Genomic DNA, 25744 nt, shown 5'->3' with positions numbered 1-25744 from the left:
TTTTTCCCCAGACAATACTCCACACAACTATAGATACTTCAGCGACTCTGTTACATACATCTATACAGATATTTATAGACTTATGATGGGGTTATGTACCAATAAACCCATGGTAAGTTGAAAATTTCGTAAGTAAAAAATTCATTTAATACACCTAACCTGCCAAACATCATAGTGTAGCACCTACTTTAAATGTGCTACACTTATATTAGCCTACTGTTGGGCAAAAGCATCTAAAAGTCATCTAAAGCCTATTTTGTAATAAAGTATTGAATATGTCATGCAATTTATTGAAAACCATACTAAAAGTAAAAAACAATGATTGGATAGAAGATGATTGTCAAGTGTATGTGATTGCATGACTGACTGGGAGCTGTGGCTCACTGTCGCTACCACCATCTCTGACCCCAAAGGCGTTAGTCTGGGAAAAGTTCAAAATTCAAAATATGGTTTCTACTGAATATGTATCACTTTTGCACCATTATAAATTAAAAAAATGTAAATTTATGCATTATAAGTCAGGGACTGTCTGTACATTTATTTTGATCTATTGCATTGCTTTTGAAAAGTGAGATTTTTTTGGTGATTTTTTTAAATACACATTTCTGTTTATGGCTTAGAGAGAAATTAAAAATAAGCATGAAAAATTATGTCATCACTGTGATATTTAAAATATTTATTTAAAACATACGTCTATTATCTTGAATGAATTATTGACCTGCATAACACTATTTTGAAGACTGAGACCCTAGAATAAGAGTAAATGCCTAAAAGACCCATAGATAAGAGTAAATGCTTGATTGGAATTCCTGTCTTAGACCTTGTGTGAATCTTTCATCTCTAGGGTTTAATATTTTTATGTAACTAATGGGGATAATAATAGATTCATAAGGTTGTTGTGAGAATTAATTCAAACCGTCTAACTTGGTTTATAGCTGGCTAACTATATGTCCCAGTTTTCTTTGGAAAATCTGAGATAACACCTAAATATTAACTCACTCTCAAAATGTTATTTGGACAATAAATTATACTACCAAAATATATTATTATTTTTTTGAATATTAATCACTTTTAAATAACTGGAACATTTCTGTGAGCAATTATTCATTGCATTTGCTTGGCTATAAAATAATTCATTTTCATCTTTAAATGTTTGTTTCTCTGGACATGGGTCATATTTGTGAAAAAGAAAAGATAATGATATTGACACAAAGCATCATTCATTTAAATAATTCAGACCAAAGGGAGGTTTTGTTTTTATTATTTCTTTTTTATTATGTTTTTATGATTTGAGAACAATAAATTAAATCCTTGTTAGTTTTAGTGTTGTATTTGTGTCTCTGACCCCAAAGGCAAGGATAACAAGGCAAAAAATAAACAAATGGGACTATATCAAACTAAAAACCTGCACAGTAAAGGATTTGCATTCAAATGAAGAGACAACTTACTAAATGGGAGAAGTTATTTGTAAATGTACCTAATAAGGGGTTAATATTCAAAATATATAAAGAATTCCTGTAATCCAGTAATTAAAAAATAATCCAATAAAAAATGAGCAGAGGATCTGAGCATTTTCCAAAAGAAATACAGATGGCCAACATCTGAAAAGATGGTCAACATCACGAATTATTAGGGAGATTCAAATCAAAACCATAATGAGATATATCACCTTATACCTTTTAATATGGCTATTATTAAAAAGATAAGAAATAACAAGTGTTGGAGAGGATGTGGAGAAAAAGGAATGCTTATACTCTGTTGCCTGGAATGTAAATTGGTGCAACCAATATGGATAATAATATGGAAATTCCTCAAAAAATTAAGAATAGATCTACCATATTATCCAGCTATTCCATTTCTGAATATCCAAATATGAAAACAGTAATTTGAGAAGATATATGCCCTCCTGTGTTTATTGAAGCATTATCTACAATAACCAAGATACAGAAACAGCCTAAGTTTCTATCAGTAGATGAAGGAATAAAGAGGATATGGAATATATATACATGATAGAATACTATTCAGCCATAAAATAGGAATGAAATCTTGCTACTTGTGACAATTTTGGACCTTGAGGAGGGTGTTACATTAAGAGAAGTAAGTCAGAGGGAGAAAGACAAATACCATATGACTTCACTCATATGTGAAATATAAAAAGCAAAACAATACAAAAACAGAGAACAAATTGATGGTTACCAGAGGAGAAGGGTTTGGAAGATGGGCAAAATAGATGAAGGTCAATTGTATGGTGATAGATGGCAACTACCTTTTTGGTGGTGATCACATTGAACTGCATACAGATGTTGAATTATAATGTCATACACCTGAAACTTATATAATGGTATATAGCAATTTTGCTTCATTTAAAGAAAAATACTCAACATAGTTTATGGTTCATAGAAAAATACTCAACATACCTCACTGTAGCATGACAGTTTTGGAATAGATGGGATCTTAATGAAAACCAAATTTCTGATGTCATCCTTGTTATTAGCCTGGTATCCTGGATTCAAATTTGAGTAATACATAGGAATGAAGAGTTTCATGGCTGAGTTATCAGTAGTACCTGATTAACTTTTTGAGTTAGGCAAGATGTTTTTATAACTTTTTAGGTAACTTTAAAGTCATATTCATCCAAGTAGAGTTTCAGTTGCTACTCCTGTGCTGCATTGCTGCAAACATCAGGAAGGCTTTGCATTTGTGGAATTTTATCTAATTATTCCATTTTCTCAAGATATCATTTACTTATAAAAATGTTATGAGTTTGGGGTCTGATGTTCTTTGAAATTATCTATCCATTGCCTTTATACTTGAATAGCAATTAAACCAAGTTTTAAAATTTCAGTCACATTTTGTTCTCTGAAAATCCTGTTGATATTTGCTCTAGTTGTCCTCTTGTGGAGAATGTTGTTATGAACAACATTGTTGTTATTAACAAGTTAGAACTAAACCTAGTTTATCCTACTTGTAGCTGACTGAAAGATTCACCTGGCCACGTTTGGGATTCTTTATCTTTCAAGTCAATTAACTGCCCAGGCAGTATGTCAGTATTGCTTTAACTGCATCATTTTAACTGCATCATTTTTTTTTTCCTCTTGAACTTTTAATCCAAAGATTTGTTTTTCTCAAAAAAAAAAAAAAAAAAAAAAAGGATTTGTTTTTCTCCATTTTAGGTACATCATATTGAATTGTGTATTTGCCTGCTTTGTTTATTTATTCTCTTTTTTGGAGAGATGTTAAAATTAATATTTTGTGTTATTTTTGTATCTGTAAATTTCTTGCTGATGTTTTCAGAAACCTGTTCTTTTTAATAATTTGCTGTTTCTTCATGTTTGTTCAGTATGTAACAATTTTTTTTGTTAAATCTGTGTCTATTTTTCTTTCACATTCTTCTAATATGAACTTAATTTCTGTTCCTTACTTTGTCTGTGCCTGCTCAGTTGTTACCTCCTTTCCCTGAGTTATCATTTTTTAGAAAGAAAAATTTTTTTTATTTCTACAGTTTTATAATATCAAAGATATCTTTATGTTAATATATTTAATTTTCTATAATAATATTTTTATGTTTTTACTTCCTTTCTGCCACAATCTTTCTGGTGTATATGTGTGTGTGCTTGCACATGTGCATGCATAAATGTGTTTTGTTTTTGTGTCATTTCAATTGCTTAATTTTTCCTTCTTGCTTACCCTTTTTTTAGAAAAATATTATTTATTAATTTGAAAGAGGGAGAGTGGGGGAGGGACAGAGGGAGAGTATCTTTAGGCACACTTGTCACTGAGCATGGGGCCCAGCTTGGGCTCAGTCTCAAGATTTATGAGATCATGACCTGACCCAAAATTAAGAAACAGAGGCTTAACTGATTGAGCGATCAAGATGCCCCTGCTTATCCTTTTTAAATATTGTATATGGTTATATTACTTTTTTGTTTGTTTATTTTAAATAAAGGGAAATCTTCTTGAATATTTTATTTTTTTATTTATTTTTTAAATTTTTAAATTTTTCTTCTTGAATATTTTAGATATGAGGAAGGACCTGGGAGAGTGATTGAAGGTAACAGAAATCTTAAATAGTTCTAAATTGAGTTTTATGCAGAATTCTATGGAACATTTCTTATCAACAATCTATCCTAGGAGTATAACTGTATTCTAGCTATATATGGCTTTACTATGACATGCAGAAAAATCTTATATCAGACAGGTTTATGTTTTCATGTACTTCTGTGTGTTTACGTATATCACCTCATACACTTCTCTTAAACTGTCAGACATCAACATTTGACTTTTCTTCATGCACAGTATCTCCTCTACCTCAACACCTCTCCAGCCTGAATTTTCTGTAACTATATCTGCTAGATTTGTCTTAGTTTAGCCAAGCCTCCTCCGGCCTTTATTATGTCAGAAATAGGTATCAAAATGCTTCCTATAATCTCCAAATTTTAACTTCTGCAAAAATAGAGATTATTGTGTTTTTTTTCCTGTGCAGTAAATTATTAACTCAAAACTAGAAATATCCAAACCCTGTACATGCCATCCAAAGAGAAAATAGCTCCTTGACCCATTCCTAGGAGATAACTTCTAAGAATTTATAATATCCTTAAAATAACCTGCCCAATAAGAGTGTCTTAGCATACCTGTGGCCTTATCATAGCAGTGTGATTTATGGTAGGAGCCCTGGGTCACACTGTACCATTTTTATCTCTCGAGGAGCAGGAGGCTGGTGACTGAGTAACTAAAGTTAGTCACTAAGACACTTCATGCTTATGAGACCAAATCTCAATGAAAAACCTGACCATCAAGTCTCATTTGGCTTGCCTGCTAGGCAATGTCATTACACATCAGTTTTGGAAGAATTGAGTACAGTTCATACACTCCAATGGGAGAGTATGAATGGAAGCTTTGTGCCTGTTCACTCCTTAACTATATTCCATATGTCTTTTACCTTGGCTATTTGGAGTTATAAGAATGCTTCTAATGAATTATCAATCCTGAAGATGGTCTTGGGGACCTGTGGTACTCCAAAGTGAGAGATGCCTCTCACTTTGACACATGTACTTCCTGCCATGTCAACTGGAGACAGCAGATTTCCCTCCCTACTGACATGATTTGGCAATATTTGGTGGCCTTTCCTCATATAAGTTCATATGTGGTCTGCTAAACTGTTATTTTAATGTTTTATTTAAATTCAGTTTGCCAACATATAGTATAACACCTAGTGCTCATCCCATCAAGTGTGGTCTGCTAAATTGTTAAAGGTGATAGTCTGTAGATGTTTGTTGTTTTCATGTTGCATTTGGATGATCCTAGAGAGGCAAGGTCTACAGAGGAATATTTGTAGTTGAAACATAGAAGTTGACTGCTTCCAGGTGTATAAATGTATAATACTTGACAATCTGGAATCTCTTATATAAATATGAAAAAATATTTTTCAGCCAGTCAGAAATTTGAATAATGGATTAATGATCCACCATTCCTTTTATAATTATTTAAATATCTGACACAATTGTTCAAATTTATACAGAAGTCCACTGAGAAGCAATTTGATATTCATGACATGAGTATTCCAACATAGTGACTAAGAATGTTGTCTCTGAAGTCAAACTGTCCCACTTAAAATCCTGTGACATAAGGTACCTCTGTAATATTAGAGAGGAACTGAACCTCTCTATACTTCTATTTCTTTATTTGTGAAATTGGGATAATAATAGGGCCCAGCTCATAGGTGTTTTGATTTTGTTTTTGGCTAATGAGTCTAAATGAAATGATGTATGTAAAAGTACCTAAAAGAGATTCTGGCAGAAGGTAAGTTTTTTTTTTTTTTTTTTTTTAAGATTTTATTTATTTATACATGAGAGACACAGAGAGAGAGGCAGAGAGACAGGCAGAGGGAGAAGTAGGCACCCTGTGAGGAACCTGTTGCAGAACTTGATTCCAGGACCCCAGGATCATGACCTGAGCCAAAGGCAGATGCTTAACCACTGAGAAGATAAGTTCTTAGGAAATGTTAATTATTAATAATAAAATGAATGAAGCTTTTCGTTAATGAGAGTCTTAAATCAACAGTAAGCTATTTATGAAACTGTCTAATCCAAATATTATTTCCTCTTAAAGGCAACGTCTTTCCATAATTATAGAACATAAATATTTGGTGAAAATTGTTTTGTGGTGGTAATTTAAAATTTATCAAAATAATTCATTAATGCATTATTATGATGCAGCTTATAAAATTAATTTTTGAAGCATATAGTTCAATTAGTCATAATGTCAAAACATTCTGCTATTAAGAAGATAAAAGAGAAAGAAAATTTTAAAAGCTTAGAACAAAGTAAACGAGGCAGTTTGTATACTACACACGACCACTTTCTCTGGAAGTCCCTGTGCCTCCCACAGCTGTTATTTCATTATGATCATAAGCACTATGATGCTATTGAGTTTTCCTGGTACTTAAGGGATTTAATTTAGTAAATAAGATGCCCTGAGCTACAGCTGCCTGTGATTGCTAAGGAAATGACAGTGATTTCTAGTCAAATTTAAACAGTAGCATTGAAATAAGTTGCATTTTCAGAATGAAGGCCAGTGTGTTAAAGAACTAAATATTTTAAAGACCTAATTATTTTAATAGCTTAATTGTGTGCCCAATACACCCTATACATATATAACCACTGTATATTGCACTTAGTCTATTTATTTTAACTGATCAATGGTTTGATGATCGTGGTTCCCAAAGCAAACAAACAAGCAAAACCCAGTTAAATCAGCAAAAATGTACATATATTCCACGACATCCTTGAATATACAAATGTTTTTTAAATGCAGTAGTACTAGATGTTAATGACAGTGGTTACAGTTCTCTCAAGGAATCACAGTGGGAATTCATGATCACATTGGACAAGCAAAGAATTGCTTTTTTTTCTTGAATTCCTAAAAAACAAAAGCTTCTGTCCTTAATGCATAGTTGTAGTTATGGATAGGAAAAATTAAAAAATATTAAATAACACACACATAAAAATTTTCTCAAGGTTTTTTGTCTTTTACTGACACTTTTCTTATCAAATTGAAAAAATTTCCACCATTCTGATATATATTCTATGCCTAGACACAGTGACTAAGGTACATAAGATTTTTTGTTAATTCAATGGTCATTTGCCAGAAATGGTGTTTATTTTTAGAGGTAGAGAGATACATAAATTAGATGCCTCACGCTCCAGGAGTTTACAGTCTGATTGGAAAGATAACTACATAATTCTTAAATTTAGCTAGATGTTACAGATTTTATTATTTTATTTTTTGGGGTATCATGAATTTTTTTTTAAGATTTTATTTATTTGTTCATGAGAGACAGAGAGAGAGAGAGGCAGAGACACAGGCAGAGGGAGAAGCAGGTTCCATGCAGGGACCCTGACGCAGGACTTGATCCCGCTTCTCCAGGACCACGCCCCAGGCTGAAGGCAGGAGCTAAACTGCTGAGCCACACAGGGATTCCCCCCGATGTTACAGATTTTAAAATAGAAATTGTTTTTGCTACTATAGAAGTACAAGGGAGAAAGTAGACAAATTTACCTCAAGGAAGTAAAGATTTCATAAGAAATTGATAGGTGAAGTTATTCCTGAAAAGTAAAATATAATGAATGATAAACAGAAGAACTATTATCAATGATATTGGAGACACAAGGAACAAAGAATTTGGTAAAATTTCACACCTGAAGATGTACATTTCTGAGTGAAAAATAACTACCATTTTAATAATCACCTTGAAAAATTTTGATCAGTTTGAAGGGTTATTTATCTTACGTTACTTTTTAAAAATTCTCCCATATGCCAACAGCAGATTATAGAATTTATTATACTGGTGTCAGTAAGACTATCTCAAATGGTCACAATATAATTTAAAAATTTTGGGGGGTGCTTGGCGGCTCATTCGGTTATGCTTCAGACTCTTGGTTTTGGCTCAAGTCATGATCTTGGGGTTGTGAGATCAAATTCCCATTGGTTCCATACTCCACACAGAATCTGCTTCTCTCTCTCTCTCTCCCCTCCCCCTGCTTTTGTGCTCTTTCTCTGTCTCCAAAAAATAAATAAAATCTTTTAAAAAAAGAAAGAATATTTGGGATCTTAAATGTTGGTTTTTATTAATTCAAGTGTGAAGTCAAATGAGGCTTTAATTTTATCTAAAATGTAAAAGCAGGAATATTTACCAAGTACAGAAATCAAGAAACAAAATAGAATATAGTTTTGCTTAAATACTATGATTTAAAACATCTGTGAAGTATTAGAAGGGTTAAAAATATTAAGATAGATTTAGATTTGCTTTTGCATTTGTGTACAGTAATAATTTTTCTATTTCAAAAAATAAAATGATCTTAATGTTTTTTATGTGCCATTCTATTTACAGTAATTTCAAGAGGAGAAACATGATGGTGAAGCCAAAAGCCTTTAAGATCAAGATGGCTGAGTAAATTCTCTTTGTATAACAGATTAAATATGTAGTTTTCAGTAGATGACAAGTCCTAGGTTTAGTCTCAACTCTGAATTTAGTGGCTCAGAATAAATTCATTTGAACTGAACATTGTGAATCAAAATATATTTTACATTAACATAGAGAATATAAATACAAACACAAGGGAATTTGTATTATACTTAAAAAAATAACACCTTCTCTGACCTTTTTTAGTTATGTGGAATTGATATGCTGAATATACCTGCCAGCCTTTTGGCACTGATGAAAATTCGATCTCAAGGATAATAGGCTAATACCTCACATAACAGGGGGCAAAGGATTAGAGTCCTTTACAGATTATATTTTTGTCACTTTTTTGCATTTAGTTCGAGTAATGTGTGCAAAGAGCAAAATGTGAATGCTCATTTATTGTAAATAGTTTGTACTGAAACTGTAGTTCAAATGTTAATATAATTTGTTCTACACATATGTGTCTAATTTGTGTTTAAAATGGCATAAACAAGTTACTTTATTTCAGTCATTTTATGATAGTTAATCATATAATTTAATTAAGATTTTCAGCCTTAACAGCTTCCATAGATAATTTGAACTGCATCTTCGCTTTTCTCACACTTATGACCCCCTTCAGGACCAAACCTATTCCTGTCCAGTCTTTCCTAAATCATTTGAAGTTACCATAATTGTCCCAGCCTCTGGCTGTCATCTTTAATCTGGGACAATTCTGGAGAGCCTCCTAAATTGTTGCTCTGCTTCCACACTCCATATAGCAACCAAAGTGTGCATGTAAAAACATACATCAGTCACTCTTCTGCTTAGGATTTGCCAAAGGATTTCTGATAAAACAGAAACACAGTTCAAATGTTTTCTTCAGTATGGTCTTAGTTCTCTTAATTCTTCAAGCTCTTCTCTTCCTTTGACTCCCACTGTGATCTAGCCCTCTGCAAGCCCTGAAGTTGACGGATTTGTTTTCCCATTTTTCTTAGTGGATAGGACAACCAATAAATATTTATTGAATTGATACACAATGAATAATGGTATATTATGTGACATTTTACAAAAACTGGTAAATATTTGCCTTTTTTTCCCCTAATTATGCTACTCTAATATAATAAAGGAACTCTAATCGAATACTACGAATGAACCATATGTTTTACTTATTTTATTATTTTGTTTTAGGAAAAAGAGACAGATTCTGAACTTTTTTTTTTTAAGATTTTATTTATTTATTCATGAGAGTGGGGGCGGGGGTGGGCAGACACAGGCAGAGGGAGAAGCAGGCTCCATGCAGGAAGCCCGACATGGGACCCAATCCAGGGACTCTGGGATCAGGCCCTGAGCAAAAGACGCCAAACCGCTGAGCCACCCAGGCTTCCCTGAACTATGTCTTTTAGACTTTTATGTGCATACCCTTTGGTCTGTCTGCTGTTTAGTAAAAGGATTCCTATATTGTATATTGTATGCTAATCTAACATTAAACTTTTAAATGTATTAAAAACGAAAAGTTAAAATGCATTCATGGTTTCTATATTATAATAATGTATTTTGTATATCTTCTTCATCATAAAACTATTGCTAATATAGGCAGGGAGGGAATTGAGATACTAACTTCTAAAAATACTTTCAACATAGATAAATAACAATTTATTGATATATGTTTGTTTCCCTGGAAAAAATCTTGAACTTGAAGACAGTTGGTTTGATATTAAACTCTCTCTTGCATACCAGTCAACTGCTGATTAACCATAGTCTTGCTAAATGACCTTGAATAATTAGTTTTTATTTTTTTGCTTCCTTCTCCCTAAACATTTGAGCTATAGCTTCTGACTCAGTGGAAACACTCAGTATATGGTTTTGTTTGTTTTGTGAGGAGCTTAGAATAAAATCATTTGACCTGAACATTGTGAATCAAAGACTATTTTCACACTGGGTGTTATGCTATATGTTGGCAAATTGAACTCCAATAAAAAAATAAATAAAAATTTAAAAAACACAAAAAAAACCCAAAGACTATTTTCATTAACATGAGAATATAAATACAAATTACAAGGGAACTTGTATTATATTTTAAAAACAGGTTCTCTGCGTAGTTGTAGAGAATATGTACCCCGAATCTATCTGCCAAACTATCACATCTCACCAAGATTCCAGCAATACTTTCCCACCTGATTGGTTTCTTTTCTTTCTTTCTTTCTTTCTTTCTTTCTTTCTTTCTTTCTTTCTTTCTTTCTTCTTCTTCTTCTTCTTCTTCTTTCTTTCTTTCTTTTCTTTCTTTCTTTCTCTTTCTTTCTTTCTTTCTTTCTTTCTTTCTTTCTTTCTTTCTTTCTTTCTTCTTTCTTTCTTTCTTTCTTTCTTTCTTTCTTTCTTTCTTTCTTATTTTTTTCTATCTATCTATCATCTATCTATCTATCTATCTATCTATCATCTATCTATCATCTATCTAATCTATCTATCATCTATCTATCTATCTATCATCTATCATCTATCTTTTGCTTTATTTGTTTATTTATTTGAAAGGGGGGATGGCGAGGAGAGGGAGAGAAAATCTGAAGCAGACTATGCGCTGAGTCTGTTGTGGGACTCAATCCCACATCCCTGAGACCATGACCCAAGTCAAAATCAAGAGTCCAACACTCACCCTAACTAAGCCACCTAGGTGCCCTGTCCCCTTCTCTTGCTGGTCAATAATCCATTTCTATCCCAAAATGAGAGGGATTATTTTCTTTCTTTTTGAAGGGGATTAGTTTAAAGAACAAATTATACTTCTGTTACTATCTATAAAAACCTTCAGTGGTTTGCAATTCATCCATAATAAATTTGTATTTCTTGCCCCAGCCTAATGGCTCCTATTTCTTCAACTTAGTTTTCTATCACTCTAGAAATTATCCTCTATCAACCATGATTTACATGATGTTCCTTATAAATATCAAGCCTTTTCTAAGACTTACCTCTTTTGCTCTTGATGCACTTTCTTCTTAGAATAATCTTCCTACAAGTCTTCAAAGCTGCTTCATTTTGTTCCTCCAGGCCTCGTTGTAAATGTCACCTACTTAAGGTCTTCTCCCATCTAGCAAATATTTACCATCCTTTCTGGCTGCTTAGCACCATTTGAACACATTTCCTGTTAGAATTTCTTACCATGATTTCCACTTCCCTAATATGGAATTCAGAAAACAGACTTTCCTTAGCTGTCTTGAGGATGGGTCACAGACCTATGATTCAATCCTGCCAGTTAAAAAATGTTTACATGAGATTCCGTATGCCTGAGATTGCTAAGGCTTTCCCCTCAATTATCCTCACTTCTTCTTCTATAGTAGCAGATGTTACCTGGGCACATGGCACAGCTTATCTGTCCATGTTGTCCAAGCTCTTGTGTGGTAACATTGAGTAACTAGGTTCTGGCAAATGGCATGTGAGCAGAAGTGGCATTTAAAGGAAAGGAATGTACCCCCCCCTTCCTGTCTTTTGTGTCTCTCTAAACCCAAGACATGAAAATGGAGCACTATATTGAGAAGACCAGAGTGCAAGATAAAGGAATTTGGTCTCTTGAAATGAAGTTATCATTTCAGCTCAAGCCTACTTGCACTCAGACTTCTATGCCTGAGAGAAACTTCATTCTTTTATGAACCACTTTCATATTTACATCTTTGTTGTGCCAGCTTATACATGTTCCCTAATTAATATTTTTGAGTTCAGATACGAGAATATGAGAATGGAAAAGCTGCTGCTTAGAATCTTTTAATTTTTATTTCCTTAGGTATTATTTGTTTATTGTTTTGTTTTACTCTTTGCTTGTTTGCTTTTCATAACCTGTAGGTGAGGTATTCATTTTCTTAAGATAGCAGGTTGCTCTAGTATTGCTCGTTGAACACAATAGCTTTGTTGCTCACGGTTGAAACCGTCAAGTGTCATTCCTGGCTTAGAACTGCTTGGCAATACCAGTTTCTTCTTTAGCTCTTTTTTATTTTTATTTATTTTTTTTTCCCCTGTTTTGTTGTGATGTTTTGTTCTGGTTCTGGAAGTTTAGCCTCAACTTTGTTCTTTAGTCTTCCAAGAATTCTGAGCTATCCTTTTTCTATTTATTCAGTCAAAGTCAGCTTCTGTTGCTTACACCTAAGAATCCTGAGGTAACAATCTGCCTAACCAACAGTTAACATAGATCTGTCTAGTACTCTCCATTCCATTACCCAGTGTATTTCTTTGAATGTAGTTATCAGATCTCTTTAGCTATTAACAGAGTAGAAGTTTCACAGACTATAAATTCATCTGTTCCTGAAAGGTAACTTTGTCCAGTGGTTATTACTTTCTATTTCAAGTGTCAGTGTGCTCACTTCCTACATTTCCAGGTAGTCAAGAGAAACCAAGTCATTTTGTATTCCTTCTGGCAATGTTTCCCATCTTCCTTCTTCCCATTTTTAGATCTAAATTCCAGGGTTTTGTAAAAAGGAGCAGTAAATAGCCTAGAATTCCTGGAGTGAGAGACAGCCTTTGCAAGTTAGCACACAGGAGAATTATAATGTTCTACTCTTGGCTGGATATTAGGAAATTGGTTTGATCTCCTTAAATTTGTCTTAACGTCTGTGGTCTTCTGGGTTTCTTCATCCTTCCAATTTAATTAATATTATTTTGCCTGTTGCAGTGAAACTGTTTAACTGTTTTTTTTTTTAACTTATAGCTTGTCCCCTTTTAAGTTTATATATATATATAAACTTAAATATATATATGTATATATATGTGTATATATATATACGTATATGAGTATATATATATATATATATATATATATATATATATATATATATTAGGCCCTGGGACCTTCAGATTTAGGCTTTTGAAACTTCAGCCTTTGGAAATGCAAAAACATTTTTCTCAAACTCTTACCTCTTGCCACAAGTTTTGAAATCCCCATTTTGAAACTGAAATTAAAAATTGAATATGTATTTACTCTTGACATTTCTTTTTCACTCTCCTCCTCTGAGACTCTTATAGTGGTATGCCCAATCCCTGCAATAGAAGAGTCATGTAGGAATTGTAACAATTATAAAGAGGAGTTTAGTTATAAATTCAATTTTATTTAGTAGGGTTCTTTTTTAATATCTAGGTGTTCTATTTTTTTCCTTGTAAGTTCCAGCTGTTACAGATTTTTTAAAGAAATTAAAAAAAAATAAATTTAAAAAAAAATTTGAATTTTCAAATCTATTTGAAAGGAAGTTGCTCATAAAGCCTCTTCTGGTATTTTTCGTGTATGTAGGCTCTGTAGCGATGCCCTCTTTTTTTTATATTGATATTGTTTATATGTTCTCTTTATTATTGATCTTACTGCAAGAGACTATAAAATTTATTAATCATTTTAAAGAATAGACTTTTAGTATGATCACTTTGTTATATTTTTACTTTTAATTAATTTATGGATAAAAATAATTAATTATTTTTATTAATTTAGGTAATTTTTATTACTTATTTCTACTTTTATTAAATCTGGTATTCTCTTTTTTTCCCCTGAATCCTTGGGATGGGATAGATATTTAATTAATTTATATTGCCTCCAAATTTCCTGTATATATGCATTTAAGTCGTCATATTTTTTGAAAAGCACCTGGGTGGCTCAGTGTTTGGGCATCTGCCTTTGGCTCAGGTCATGATCTCTGGGTCCTGGGATCAAGTCATACATTAGGCTCCCCACAGGGAGCCTGCTTCTTCCCCTGCCTATGTCTTTACCTTTCTCTCTCTGTCTCTCATGAATAAATAAAATCTTTAAAAAAATTTATTTGAGAATCACTTTCTTTGTCTGATAATTCTATTGGCTCTCCTGTATGTTTGTGTCAAATGATATTTATTTTTTTATTTTTAGTCACTCCTTTTGCCATTATATGTATGATTCTTTTTGTTTGGTGCATTGTTTTTGAAAGCCATACATTTTATTTTAGTGATTTGTATAAGTATTTTGAAACTGTGGGATATTTTGTTATAATCCCCTATAGACGATTTACCTTTGCTTTTGCTTGACAGTGGGCTAGTGATGTTGAAGATTATTTTAATTTAATTGGAAATTTAATAAAATAATGAAACAAACCTGAACTTTAATCTATATGAATAATTTTAAAGTTTCTCCCCTCTAGTTCACCTGTATTCTCACAATGTATTTCTATGGGAACCTAATCATGGGGTCTGACACAAGAATTTTACCCTAGATTTATGATTCTTTCAGTGTACTCTAAATAGACAGGAACTGTCAGATACTGCTAATGGAAAAGCAGTCCCTCTTGTGAGGCCTACTTTTTCAAGCTTTGTTCTTTTTACATATCTTAACCCCACCAACCCTCACTCCTTGGTTGGCTCACTGAAGCTTTCAATATATTTATATTTTTATAAATATTTTATTCTTTTTAAAGATTTATTTGATAGAGAGGGAGCATGAGTGGGAGCAGCAAAGGGAGAGGGAGAGAGAATCTCAAGCAGACTCTGCACTGAGTGTAGAGCCTGATGCAGGGCTCAATCTTGGGACTCTGAGATCATGACCTGAGCAGAAACCAAGAGTCACACACTTAACCATCTGCCACTCAAGTGCCCCTTTATAAAGATTTTCTAGTTGTTTTCAATGGAAAAGTTAGACTGAACAACCAAGTTCATCATTACCAAATATATCTTTCAAGGTTCTCATTTTCCCTTTATTTCTTTATTTCCATATACTGTTATATTCCCATCACTTAAAGCACAAGCACTACTTTTATAGTTTTGTTGTTGTTCAGGACTACTTTGGACAAATTATCTCAGTTATTGTTTCTTAGAAGATATTGTATATGTTATTTTTGATCCTGAAGAATATTTTGTTGTGTATTGAATTCTAAGTTTGCAAATATTTTCTTTAAACATGGTTTTCTGTCTTCTGTTGTTACTTGTGAAAAGATGACTGTCCATCTACTTGTTGCTTCCTTGAAGAAACTATCTCCTCACATTTGGAATAGTCTCAGGTGTGTCTTCAACAATTACTTTTGCTAACTTGTTCTCCTTTCCTCTTGGACCCTGAGTTGCATGTATATTGGACCTTCTTTTTGTCTCCTTAAACCTTTTATACTTGTATGTGTTTACCTTTGTGTTGGTTTTCTGTGATTGATTTTGATATTTTTGTTGTAACCCATCTTCCACTCTACTAATTCTCTTTTCCGTTCTGTCTAATAGGTAATTAGAAACATTTACTGATTTCTTCTTTTGGATTGTATTATTTTTTTATTTGTTAGTATCTAATTTTAGAGATTGGTATGAATTAAAAATGAGCTATAATCCCTTATGAATATCTGAAATATATCTGTTTTTTCATTACTTCAAAGGTATAGTCCTTCACAGTCTCCTATTTGCTTTCAACTTCCAGTTCTGTCACCCTAGCCCCCAAAGACTGTCAGAAGTTTCTTTTAGCCTTCATGAATCTAGGTTACCCAACTTGAATTGGCAGTCTCAGATATTGGTAGCTATAAATGTCAGGCTTAACAGTGTCAGTGTTTGTCTTTCTTTTATCTTGTTTTAGTAAATCTTCAGCAGAGAGGTGGTCCAATTTATACAATTTGTCATTTTCCTAAATGGAATTCCTCCTTAATCTATTTTTAATGCACAATTCTACTTATGCAATTCCTTTTTACTTGAGGATTTCTTTGTTAAATCAAGAATATCTCTCCATGTATTAGTGTTTATGTAGCATTGACACAGATGCTAGGAATTCAGAAATAAAATGCAGAATCTTTCTCAAGAATTTTAGAGTTTATTATCATAGACAGTAATTATACAGAAAGTTACCATATATTTTGATAAGTGTTATGCAAATGAAGGCACTGAGGACTAAAGAAGAATTAGGAAAGTATTCTAAATCAGCTGGGGCTGCTAAGGAATGCTTCCCTAAGGAGTTAATTAGACTTGATAGTTGAATGAATAGGAGCTAGTCAGATAAAGTGAGGGAGAATTCATGTATGGGAGTTCATCTAAGAGGAAATTATAAGATGAGATACCAAATTAGATCAGTGATAACTTGTTTGCAAGGTGGACTAAAGAAGCAGAAGATGCAATTCAAGGAAACTTTATATCCTACAAAATAACTTACATTTTTGTCATGAATACAATATAGAGGCATCAGGCATTTGGAAAGGTCTGATTTTCATTTTAGAGGATAAATTTCAGAAGACATTTGTATGTATGAAATTATTAGATTAGAAGCAGTGTCTCAGTTATAACCATTGATGCTGAATGATATTTAGGAGATTAAATACAGAGTAATTTGTTGTAAATTGGATAAAGAAAAAAGTAGAAAAGATGTCAAGAACATTTATAGGCTTTCTTCTGGGGTGAATGCCATATTGTATGCCATTAAATAGGATGGGCAATTCAATGAGAGAAATAGGTTTGGAAGGTCCTGGAAAGAAGTTAATTTTACATTTCATTTCAAAAGAGCTTTTGAGCATGTGTTAATCTAAAGCTTAAAAAATCCTGGTTTTGAATCATCTGGCTTAGTAATTTGAAGAGGAAATGTAATTGGCTTCAAAAGAAAATTAATATAAGATTACAAGAAATACTCATAATTTAGCAGAAGAAATAATTAACCCAATTGCAGACTAGCCTAGTTTATAATTTGTTATTAAGATGTTATTTACATATGTAGAGACTTTAATAAATGTCTGTGTAGATTGACATCAGGCTGTCCTTTCTTTTTCTTTGCTTTTTTCCTCTATTCCTTCTTTCCTTCCTTTTCTCTACTTTCTCTTTTCTTCTTTTTTCTATATGTCAGAATCAGAATTAAGAAAGCTTTAAAAAAATTATGTCATCGAAACTTTGTTATGCGACATGATTCTGGAAGCTGTGGATCCCTAATGCTTTGAGTGAACTTCATGGAAAAGGAAATATTGCCAAAATAAGTGATTTTTTCAAGTTCTTTGTTTGGAAGTCTTTTATAGGTTAAACTTGTATTTACTTAGGCATAACATACATATTATGATGTGATACAAATTGTGATGATTGAGAGATCTTGCAATTTTATTGTTTTTATTATACATATTTCCTTCATTTTCTGGATTTTAAAAATTTATGTGCTTTCAAATGGTATCTTGAGAGATAATTATGATTCTCTCATTCTTAGTTAAAAATTTATATTCTCAACCTATTTTATCTAAATATTTCAATCATATTACTTCTTATTAATATTTTAAATGATGCAGTTGGAGGTAAGAGGTGGATATTTACCTAAAAACAATGAAGTGAATAATGCTTATTGAGACAAAAAGAAAACAAATATTTACAGATGTAAAAGTGGTTATTCAAAACTTCTGCTATGAACCAAATGGTGCCTGATTCGTATCAGATGTAGAGAAAAGTATTTACCAGTAAACTGTCATTTACCATGAAATTTCATAGAAATGTAAATAGGCAATATCTAAATCTGATAAATGTGTTTTAATTCCTGGAAGCATTTTTCTTCAGTGTTTTTAATACAAGGCTTTCACTGACTTCATGGTTATCTGAAGGCTTTTTGAAGATAATGCCAATAAATCCCCCTAAGGAACTGGGAGAAATTTGAATTGTGTTGTTATGATATTTTTATTATTCCAGTATCCCAGTGTACATATGTTTCATGTTTTTTAGATCACACATTTCTAAAAACTAAAACCTAAAATGTTCCACAGCCTGTGGTTGTTGCTTATAGTTATTATTTAATGTATCTGATATTGACTTATTGGACAGAATCTGTCAGTATGCATTCTGGCATAATTTTGATCATAATAACATAGGTGAATATTTAAAATTACAATAACAATTTTTTGTCACAAGGGAATTTTAAGATGGTGTTGAACGCTGGAGATAAAATATGGCCAATGCAGTACTCCTTTGCTGAATTAATTCATAACAACATGTTAAGCTCAATCACAGAGATACGTACAGGCCCGAGAGCATGTAACATGGTTTGGGTAAGCAAATATGAGCATGAAAAAAATATTGTAAACCTGCTTTGTAGTTCAGAAAATGTGGGCATGAAAAAAAATTATTTCAGAACTGCTATGTAGAAGGAGTCACTTATTTCAAGAATGAGATTAAGCCCGGATGACTCAATGGTTTAGTGCCACCTTCAGCCCAGGGCCTGATCCTGGAGACCTAGGATCGAGTCCCACGTCAGGCTCCCTGCATGGAACCTGCTTCTCCCTCTTCCTGTGTCTCTCTCTCTCTCTCTCTTTCTGTATCTCTCATGAATAAATAAATAAAATCTTTAAAAAAATTATCAGAGAGAACAATTAATATAGATAGACAAAGACCCTCAATTTTTTAAAAAATTTATTATGGGTACTACGAATTTGCCAAAATGGAAACAAACCATAGTTTGTACCAGTATAATCATTTTGCTACACATAATGTAGCAAGCTACACATAAGATAATAATCCTTTGATTCTCCACAATGGTTCTTTCTTTTGGAATTGTATATTGAGCCTTTGGACAGTAAGTAATATTTATTGACAATTGACAGCTTAAATGGAGGAAAATATGTAGGTATTGAAAAGACTTGAAAATATTTCATATGAGAAATAATTAAAGAAATAAGGTATGCTAAATTCTCAAAGTTTGAGAATATACATTACAAAAGCTGTTTTTTTAAAATAGCTTTTTTATTGATATAGGAAAAATGTGTAGCTATTAAAAACTTACCTAGGACCATCTAGTGGCTATTGTTATAGAAAGATTGCTTTTGGCTTAATGAAAGTTTTTTAGGTACAATTTGCAGAGTGTGAAACACATATTCTTTTAATGCACAACTTGAGTTTTGACAAATATAAGACCTCAGGTAACAAACACATTTGTTAAGATAGAGAATACTTTCATTGTGTCAGAAAATTACTTCATGACCACTTTCAGTCCATCCCTACCTACCATAACAACTACTGCTCTGATTCTGTCACCATAGAGGAGTTTGTTGTTGTTGTTGTTGTTGTTGTTGTTGTTTTCATTAAAACTATCATACGATCAACTAATCTTTGACAAGACAAGAAAGAAGATCCAATCAAAAAAAGGCCATCTCCAACAAATTGTATTGAGAAAACTGGGCAGCAACATGCAGAAGAATGAAACTGGGCCACTTTCTTACACCATATTCAAAAATAAATTCAAAATGGATAAAAGACCTAAATGTGAGACAAGGAACCATAAATATCCTAGAGGAAAACACAGGCAGAAACCTCTTTGACCTTGGTCCCAGCAACTTCTTACACATTGCCAGAGGCAAGGGAAACAAAAATGAAATGAACTACTGGGACTTCATCAAGATAAAAAAGCTACTGCACAATGAGGGAAACAAGCATTAAAAAGCCTACAGAATGGGAGAAGATACTTGCAAAAGATATCTGATAAAGGGTTAGTTAGTATCCACAATCTGTAAAGAGTTTACCAAACTCAACACCCAAAAAACAAATAATCCAGTTAAGAAATGGACAGAAGGTATGAATAGACACTTTCCAAAGAAGACATCCAGATGGTTAACATGCATGAAAAGATGCTCAACATCACTCATCATAGGAGAAATACAAATCAAAACCACAATGAAATACCACCTCACACCTGTCAGAATGGCTAAAATCAACAACTCAGGAAACAACAGATGTTTGTGAGGATGTGGAAAAAGGGGAACCCTTTACACTGTTGGTGGGAATGCAAACTGTAGAGCCACTCCAGATAGCAGTGTGGGGATTCCTTAAAAAGTTAAAAATAGAGCATCCCTATGATCCAGCTATTGTACAAAGGATACAAAAATACAGACTCAAAGGGGAACATGCACCCCAATGTTTTTAGAAACATTATCAACAATAGTCAAACTATGGATAGAGCCCAGGTGTCCATCGACTGATGAATGGATAAAGAAGATGTGGGGAATATACAATATTTTGTTTATGATTTTGTTATGGTTGTCTATTTCTATATAATTGTCACAAAACAACAATTATTACCTTTAACAGTTCTGATGATTGGCTGGGATTAACTGAGCAATAATCAATTCAGGGTTTTTCCTAAATTCATGGTCAGATTGATAGTGGGACTGGATGTCCCAGAATGGCTTAGTCTCATGCTTGGAAGTTGATGCTGGATATCGGCTAGGTTTTTATCTGGCTTGTTAGTGAGCATGCCAACAGATGGCTTTTCGTGTAGCTTGGATTTCTCATGGCATCATGACTGGGTTGTATGAGAGGCCAGATCAAGAGAGAATGTTCCAAGAGACTCAAGAGGAAGCTTCAGGTATTCTTATGAACCAGCGTTAGAAATCATGAAACTTCCATTGATATATTCCATCAATCAAAAGCAAATTACAAGAATAACACAAAATTCAAGGAAGAGGATAACATAAGGGAATGAGTAATAGGAAGTGTATTTAATTAGGCAGTCATCTTTGGGAACAAACTACCCCATCACCCTATTGTTGATGAATATTTGGGTTTTCAGTTTTTGCCTATTCCTGTTCAAGCTGCTAGGAAGATTATTATACAAGTCTTTTATGGACATATATTTCTTTTCTCTTAGGTGCATACCTAGAAATGGAACAGCATAGAGTAAGCATAGTTTAAATTTCCAAGAACTATCAAGTCAGCTCAGTGAACAGGGAAGCAAAGCAAAAGGAGGAAACAAAATGTGCAGCAGAGGAAACTCAAGAATATGGGTCAGTGTTGTGACATTGAGGGGCTGGGGATTAACAAGAGAAAATCTGAGGAAGAAGCTGTATGCTAGGTTAAGACTTGGGGATCTTATATAAATAATGAGGGACTGTTGAAAGGTTTTAAGCAAGGGAATGACACAGTTTTGAGTTTTAAAAAAAAATCTCTCTAGTCAAATCATGGAAAATGGAATGGACTTAATATAGATAAATGAAGATATTTTAAATCTCTGAAAAAGTGTTGGTGCCCACGGAGACAGAGACATGTGGATAATTTGAGGTATAATTAGGAAACCATATTGATAGGATTTGGTTTTGAATTGGAAGCAATAAATGAAACAAGGTCAGATCTATGACTAGGGCAACTGGAAGGTCAGTGGTTTGTCTCTCTGACATGGAGAACATCACAGGGGACATTTGGTGTTGGGAAATAAATTAATTTAGTGTTCAAGCTGCTGAATTTCAACTATTTTTATGAGTACGCACTTTTTTTATAAGGAGTTTGGTATGTGAATCTGGAGCTCTTGTGCAATATCTCAATTGGAAATGTAAATTTCGGAGTCAGTTGGCTCAGGATATATTCATACAGAGAGTGGCTGGTATGAGAAGCGTATAGTACACAATAACTTATCCTTGAGTTAGGCTTTCCAGATATGAAAACTGGTACACATGACCCCTGGGTGGCTCAGTGGTTGAGCGCCTCACTTTGGCCCAGGGCATGATCCTGGGATCCCAGGATTGAGTCCCACATCAGGCTCTCTGCGGGGAGCCTGTTTCTCCATCTCTGCCTCTTTCTCTCTGTCTCTCATGAATAAATAAATAAAATATTCACGAGAGACATAGAGACATAGAGAGGTCTATGAAGAGAAGCAGGCTACCCGCAGGGAACCTGATGTGGGACTCGATCCTGGGACTCCAGGATCATGCCCTGGGCCAAAGGGAAGCACTCAACTGCTGGGCCACCCAGTTGTCTCTAAATAAAATCTTTAAAAAGAAAGAAAGAAACCCAGTCTATTTTATCCTAGATTAATGTCCTTGGACAAGTCATTTAACATTGTTTTGTCGCACTCATGTGTAAATGGTAGATGATGATGGTTTCTACCTTTTACAGTTATTGTGGATAGTCTTTGAATCACTACATGTAAATGACATTGAGGATTTTCAAGTTTAAAACAAATGTTCTGGGAGGCCTGGGTGGCTCAGCAGTTGAGCATCTGCCTTTGCCCCAGGGCGTGATCCAGGGATCTGGGATGGAGTCCCACATTGGGCTTCTTGCTGGGAGCCTGCTTCTCCCTCTGCCAATGTCTCTGCCTCTCTCTCTCTCTTTGTCTCTCATGAATAAAGGAATAAAATCTTAAAAAAAAAAAAAAAAGCAAGTGTTCCATGAACATTGTTTCTTTCAATTGCTGTTAATATTGCTAATATGAATAAAACTTAAAAATAACCTTTGTTATATAATATCATTTAAAGAATAAGCATGAGAAAGACACAAAGGAGACTAAGTAAAGGCAAGAGAGAAAAATCCAAGGAGGTAAAAGAAAAAAGAACTCGTAAGTGTATTTAATATAACATATATCACATAGGAAAGAAAGTAGAGAAGGGTATTTAAGACTGAGAACATAAGATAAAAATTGTATTCATAAACAGGCATGTAAAATTAAATCATTATTATCTTAACATTCATTCACTATAGGGATGAGCATGCTACTTTCTGAATGTTTGAAAAGAGGGAAAAAAGGGTTAGTGCATGCATGTTAGTGTGAAGAGAGTATGTAATGAGGCATAACATTTTATCATTTTATCTACGTTGCATTTTTTTTAAGCTAATTTGGAATTGTTTTTGAGTGGCTGGCTTCTATCTATACAAAGTAGAGTATTTTACAATACCTGGCAGTAGAGATGACTTCTTCCAAATGAGGAACTTGTTATATGTTTCATCTTCAAATCAATACATCATCTTATGAATGGGAATCGAAACCACCTAACTGTATCAGCATGAACATAGGTTTCTTATTTTAAGTGTATAAAGAGACTATTGTTATTCTTTTGAGAAAAATCATGCTGTGCAGTTTTTCTGTATATGTTTTAGAAGCATATGAAGCATGCTGCCAGGACTGTTCTATTTCAAAGCCTGATTCACTTTGTAAATGTTATAACTGGCCATATTAATGGGCTTGGGGTGGATGTGGATGTTGGGGGTGTTGCAAAGATAATAAAGGGGCTCTGATGAATTAAGTATATGTGTTCCTGTGGGGCGATGGAAATAGAATAGAATCATAATGAAATTTCAACCCTGCAGCTGTATTTCACCTGAAACATTCTGTTCATAGGATTTTTCTCTTCCTTAGGCTTCTAACTAGCTGAGAGGAATATAGAAGATAAGCTTCTCTGAGACAGAAACTCTAATTTTCAATGAATAAACTTATTCTCCTATATAGGTATATATAAAAAATAAACATTTTGCTTTTCAAAAGTTAAGTACCTTACTTAGCAATATTTTATGTAACAGTATGAAGCACATATTTTAGCATGTGTAATGATCCTTTTAATATAGAGAGAATTATGTGTAGCAGTATCCGAATTGTTTCCCAGGGAAAATACCAAAACTTATTCTCTACTAATTTTTATGTGTTCCTTCATAATAAAAACTATTTTGCAGTTTTTTCATCTGATAATTTAATGTTTATGATACAAACTATGAGGACTTGGTTTGAGGGATGTGGTTAAAAGTTACATAAGGAATAAAATGTCTTAGATTAAAATATTTAAAATAATTGTTGATCACTACCTAATTAGAAATACCATTATGGAATATCATATCAAAGTCACAAAACCCCCATAAAGAGCAAGCTCTTAGATAAATTGGCAGATTATGTATTTACTCCAAGTCCTTTCCTTCCTTTGCTAGAGGGATTTGTCCATCTCTACTTACTGCATATTCCCACATGACCTAGAGACTTGATCCTTATTCTCTTGTCAGTCTTTTTCGTATGACTTTCTCTGGCCAGTAAAACAGGAGAGGAAGTAACTTCATACCACTTCTGAGAAGAAGCTTAAAATGCCATGTGTGTTTCTGCTAATTCTCTGGCAATTTACTCTACCGCATTAATGTCATAATCCAAATTGAGGTTTCTTTTTCATTCAGGTGTCTCCTGGATTCTGAAATGAAAACAGAACATGGAGAGAGCAGAACCCCTAGCTTGTACATAAGCAAGGAATAAAACTTCATTGTTAGGCCACTGACATTTTTTACTATAGTAAAGCTGACTAATATAGTATGTCTTGTTAAAGACTCTATTGTTTGTTTTGAAAGTAAATCAATAAGGAGTTTAAGATGAGTAGCAATTACTTCACAGTAATTCTGTGAAGTACTTCTCCAGGGCAGTGACGAAATTTAATTTATATTTGAATTCTCAAGGTTTAATATGCGGTATGACACATAATTGGTAATTAAAAATTATCCACTGACTGATGGGTTGATCAATGAATGAATTAATGAATGTATGAGTGAATGAATGATTGATTGAATAAATGCCACACCTGAAAGTAAGTACATTATATTAGGTACTGGAGACTCAATAAGAAATAAATATCCTCAAGGAATCATAAAAGACGCAAGGAAAATTTAATGAATTAGTGAGAATATATACTGAGAAACATAGTGGTATGAAATTCAAAGATCAGAAGTCTAACTCACGGTTCATAATAGGTCTAATTAGAGACTGTTAGAGAAGAATAAGAAAATAAATTTCCAACAAACACTTTCTTGTAGTTTCCCTCCATTACAAGAATGGTATGTTCCTAATGGGGCTGCTTCAGGTTTTTAAACAATTAGTCCTTTAAATTTGAAAATATACAACACCCAATTAGAATTGAAAGCTATTAAAACTCTTTCTCAGCATCAGAAGAACAACATCCTGATTTGTTTTCACATTCCTAAACTATGTTTTTTTGTAAAAGATATAATAAAAATAATAGGAATACATTAAAATAGTCCATAAATTACATGTAATGTACAAACAATAATGTTTTCTTAGTACTGCATTCAAAATATACATTAATTCTCTGTATCTTTCAGTATAAATGATATAATTTTAACAAATACTGTGTATTTTATGTTGAGTTATTTTTACATTTTTTCTATCTCAATCAAATGTGTAGAAAACCGTATCATTACTTATGTTCACTGCATTACATGAATACTGGAATCTTCACTCAGTTGGGTAGCTAAAGGGATGCAAAACATTGTCTTGCATCCCAGAAAATCGCCTGCATTTTTGAGCTACATTATCTGCCTCAACAAACGCTGTCATTCTGCTTGGGTTTTCACTCCAAGTTGTCAGCTGCAGGGAAACCCGGATTAAACTATTCAAACTACAAAGCGGGGAAAATAATTAAAGCTGTCTGACACTAAACTTAACATGTAGACTTTAATTTGTGAAATGGTAAATATTAGCCTCTTCCTTGATCTCTACCATCTAGAACTCCCAGGGGAGAAAGCAATTGGATTCATTCGTAAAGCTTCTCTGAAGACAGGCAAGCTATAAAAATGCACTACTTTATCAGAATTCTTTGGAGATTTTATGTGTACACACTTCATTGATTATCAGTTTTCTGATGAGGCTTG

The 25744-nt window shown here is 33.2% G+C and overlaps 2 long non-coding RNA genes across 8 annotated transcripts in view; one reads left to right on the top strand and one right to left on the bottom strand.

Moving 5' to 3' along the window:
- LOC144287960 (uncharacterized) overlaps window positions 1–9590 on the top strand; it is a 132839-nt gene extending 123249 nt beyond the window's left edge. Inside the window, exons 4-5 of one of the 3 annotated variants that reach the window (XR_013355854.1) lie at window positions 4020–4051; window positions 8390–9590. This is a non-coding gene — a long non-coding RNA (uncharacterized LOC144287960). The remainder of the gene's footprint in view (window positions 1–4019; window positions 4052–8389) is intronic. The other 2 variants (XR_013355853.1, XR_013355852.1) reach the window with 2 other exon arrangements.
- A 14380-nt stretch (window positions 9591–23970) lies between these two features.
- LOC144287959 (uncharacterized) overlaps window positions 23971–25744 on the bottom strand; it is a 183515-nt gene continuing 181741 nt past the window's right edge. For all 5 annotated transcript variants that reach the window (XR_013355847.1, XR_013355846.1, XR_013355844.1 and 2 more), the window contains one exon: window positions 23971–24276. This is a non-coding gene — a long non-coding RNA (uncharacterized LOC144287959). The remainder of the gene's footprint in view (window positions 24277–25744) is intronic.

This window comes from Canis aureus, chromosome 17 (genome assembly GCF_053574225.1).
Source record: "Canis aureus isolate CA01 chromosome 17, VMU_Caureus_v.1.0, whole genome shotgun sequence".
In the NCBI taxonomy this organism is placed as follows: domain Eukaryota; kingdom Metazoa; phylum Chordata; class Mammalia; order Carnivora; family Canidae; genus Canis; species Canis aureus.
This window is presented reverse-complemented; position numbering and strand designations above follow the sequence as displayed.